The 4,360-nt window shown below is 34.1% G+C and overlaps 1 pseudogene; it reads right to left on the bottom strand.

The window, feature by feature from the left end:
• Positions 1–1,904: 1,904 nt before the first annotated feature.
• On the bottom strand, positions 1,905–4,059 carry LOC121174561 (uncharacterized; annotated as a pseudogene).
• Positions 4,060–4,360: the final 301 nt, after the last annotated feature.

Raw genomic sequence — 4,360 nt, 5'->3', positions numbered from 1 at the left:
CAGCCATCACCACCTTGGGGTCTTCAAAGAAGTGGTGGATGCCACACAGCATGAGTTGGGCATTGATGACGTAGCCAACATTTTCCAACAAGTAGATATCAAAGAAGTGTTTAACATGAGCTCGTGGTTCCTTGTCCTTCATTGTGACTTGTGTAGCAAAGATAGTCACAAGTGCAGGTCTGGTAATCTGAACATGGGAACCATTCCTAGAAAATGTAGCGGGGGTTGTTTGTGAAATGAGGTGTGATTTGGACAGTTGGGGTTGGTTTTGTTTCTTGGCCATTGTTAGGGTTAGGAGTTTTGGGGTTTTCGATAGGAAAAGAGGTTAGTTTACAAAGAGGTTTATGGGAGAGGGAATTTGAAGAGTTTGCATAAGGTTTTGATAGTGAAAGAACATAATTATGAGTTATAGTGACGGTTAAGTGTTTAGGGTGAAGAAAGAGAAAGAGATCCTGGGGGGAAGTTGACAAGGTATGGGCTTTTTCAAACAGGATGAGACCCACTTTAGGTGACTTAGCATAAATGAACTGAAAATGTTGTGTTTGACTAAAGTTGCGTTAGTGGTCACAGTCAATATATTGGATACATGTATGTAGTGTATAGATAATAACTAAGCTCATTCGAAAATAGGTCCTTTGGACACGTAGTGAAATGTTATGATTTCACACATGGATTTAAAACCACATTCCACAGGTAACATGCCAAGCCTTTCTCTCAATCAGACTAGCCCACCCTCAATAAAGGGTTTGTAAATAAATTAGCAAGCTGATCTTCTGTGGATACAAACTATAATTCCACAATACCATTTCAGATGTGATACCTAATGAAATGATGTTTTATTTCTATGTGTTTGGAACATGAACACATGATGGGTTTTTAGAAAGATCTATGACAGCAATATTATCAAAAAGGATATGGATTTTACTCTCATACAAGTTGTAGTCCTCAAGTTGATGTTTGATCCATAAGAGTTGGGAATAACAACTTGCAGTATATATATACTTTGCCTCTGTTGTGGATAAAGCTATTGTCCTATGTTTCTTGCTCATCCTAGAGACCAAGCATCCACCAATGAAGTGACATCTTCCACTGGTGCTTTTTCTTTCCACTTTATCTTCAACAAAATCCGCATCACAATAACCAACAAACCTGTATTCCTTTTCTCCGGACTGAATACGATATTGTCCATATATATTTGGACAATTAGAAACTAAGTACCATAATCTTTGTGAAACAAAATAGTATCTACATTTCCTCTTATAAAGCCATTTTTAGTTAAAAACGAACTTAACTTTTCATACCAAGCTCGAGGAGCTTGTTTTAATCCATACAAGGCTTTGTTAAGTTTGAAAACATGATAAGCGTAGATAGAACTCTCAAACCCAGGGGTTTTTCCCCATAGACCTCTTCCTTGATTATTCTATTTAGGAACACATTTTTTACATCCATTTGATGCAACATCATACCATGATGGGCAACAAAGGACAGTAAAATGCGTATTTCCTCTACACGAGCAACAAGAGCAAAAGTTTCAGTATAATCGATACCTTCCTGTTGTGAGTAACCTTTGGCTACAACCTTCACCTTGTTCCTCCCTACCTTACATGTTTCATCAAATTTGTTTCTGCACACCCACTTTGCTTCATCAACAAATTTTCCTTTGGGGAATTCTACTAGCTTACATACATCATTCTTTTGATACAGGGCTAGCTTTTCTTGCATTGCTTTGACCCAGTATTCATCAGACATGACATCATCTATGTGTTTTCACTCAATCTCAGATAGTAGTTTTGTGTTCTTAAGAGATTTCCTTATATGGACTTTTTCCATAGGATCACGTGTGATGTAGGCTCTAGATATTGTTTCATCAACAAGCATCCAGTTGGTTCTCTGACCTCTTCAGGTTAATCATCAACTAGTGAGTTGGATGCAAGTTGGTTCTGACTCGACGCAGCAATAGACTTAACAATATCCTCTATCTTCATCTTTGCAAAAGACACATCCAACTTTGACATTGTAGTGTCAGGCTTATTGTAATTAAATCTCTCATGAATGGCCTCTTCCATACAAGGAAAATGACTTATACCTACAGACAAAATTTGTCACTAGAAGTCCAAAATCCGTAGGTAGATGTATAAAGGACTTTGTCCTACAAACGTTTTTTGCATCAACTTTGAGGGGTATACAGTGACAACTAATAGTTTGTCACTATAAGCTTTACCTACGGATATATTTTTACCTATAGTCAAATTTAACTATCACTATAGGTAACAACTACTATTTCAAATGTGTAGGTAAAAGATATTAATTTATACCTATAATCTCTAACTGTAGGTAAAAGTCAATTTACTTGTACCTACGGTCTTCTATAGGTAAATGCCATATAATAATAATAAAACTAGTTCCTAATTACACTCTTTGTTGATTATAATTTTTAATTAAATATACATGAGCTTATTATTATGTTGCGCAAAGTTAGAGATCTGCTGCAACATGGCCTTTGAAAAGTTACAACAACTTGCTACATACAATTAAATTTTTGTTAGCCTGATTTGTGATTATTGTAACTAGATTGTGTGCTTTTTAACATATTGTATCCCTTGATCCATTGTCATTGTGAAATGATCTAGCATCAGTAGTGCTATAGAAAATTTTCCAATTCACTTTGCCTTGTTTTTTAGTACCATGTGCATAGTCCTTCCTAAGTGTATATTTTTGGTGCATCATGGAGTGAATCATCACTAAAATGTAACAAGTTTCTATATTTCTAAATGTATAAAAGAGTTAATTCGAGTTGCTGGACAAATAGACAAAATAAAAACCAAACACTTGAATATTTTGTGGCCGGCTCACATCTTCATTACCATTTAAATCATGTTCCTGAAATAACATTTTGTTGTCGGCTCACAACTTCATTACCATCTAAATTTCAATTCACCTCTAGTTAAGATTGTTTGTAGTTTGATGATTTTTACTGGTAGAACCATTTGTAAAAGAATGTTTTTTCTTTGTAAAGTATCATATCATAGTTAAATCGTTGAATAAGTAGAATTATAAATTCATACCTCTTGATCTATTGCTTCTAAGACTTGATTAATTTGTGGATCTTCTGCAAATCGCACTTTAAGCACATCTACAAGGTTTTCAAGCAAATTCTCTAACTTTTGAATTCTATTGTTTGCATAAGAGCATTGAGATGAACTTGCTTGATGTGGAAGCTTGCCAAGACAACGCACACGTCCTCTTTTTTTCAGGTCCTTTGACTTTTGAATATATATCATTTGTCCAATTGGTAGAATCTTGGGTGCTTTGTAAATTTTGTGAACTCTTTGCTTCAACCATTTTCTTTTATAGTTCATCCTACATAAATACACCTTATAAATTATTATCATACATCAATATCCTAAATACTTCAATATCACTAAACAAAACTCATCTCCACATTAGTTACTCCTCCTCACCCCATAACCTTCTATTAGAAAATTGAGCAAAACAAAGAAAAAGTATTGAAATAAAAATTAAAATTCTTAAAATTACAATAGCAGCCTTTTCAGGAACAATGCTTCCATCTTTTCGAGTTCGAGTGTCAATATAAATTTCTGCCCTAGAAGGTTGCACTCCCTTAGCCTTTGTTGTCTAACATTAGTTAAAAAAATCAATCTTCCTATTTGTATTAAGCAATTTAATATTAAAAAATACAAAAAAGACAAACCATCTCATGAATCCGTCTTGGAAGATTATTGGTTCCCATGCAATGCAAGTCCTCATATTTTGAGCAGCTCCTTTTGTTGATGTTGCTTATTTTCTATAACCAACAAATATAAAAAGTCAATAATAAAAATAAAGATATAATATATAATTGTTATGTTAGCAAAAGGTTGGTGACATTGTCATGTATACCTGTCCTTTCTCAGAACACCAATAATGTACTAAATCACGATACTGAGAAGGATCAACCCTTGGATCTGGGATGTGAGCAACCATTTCCTCCTTAGTTTTGCTCTCATCATATCCTTTTGATTTCAATTCATATTTAAATTTTCTCCATTTCAGACTCATGTCATCAATCAATATTTTCTTTGTTTGTTCAGTTAATTCAAGAACAAATCGAAACTTACTCTATTATGAGTATCATTAACAAACAAAAAAGATCATTTTGTTAGACATTAGAAGACATAAAATTTTACAAGAAGCAAGATGAAACAACACTTATAAAGTTTTATACTAGACCTGAATTAATTCAACCATGTCAATAATATAGTCCTTAGGCATGTCTTTCCAACTAAGAAAATTGAGAGGAGCACATTGGTGTCTCCTAGCTCCCAATTGCATTCAGTAGAGTTTTCTCTTCCCAACCTAT

The sequence above is a fragment of the Glycine max genome, chromosome 3 (assembly GCF_000004515.6).
Source record: "Glycine max cultivar Williams 82 chromosome 3, Glycine_max_v4.0, whole genome shotgun sequence".
NCBI classification, from domain to species: Eukaryota; Viridiplantae; Streptophyta; class Magnoliopsida; order Fabales; family Fabaceae; genus Glycine; species Glycine max.
The sequence above is the reverse complement of the archived record's forward strand: the minus strand, read 5'-3'. Positions and strand labels throughout refer to the sequence as shown.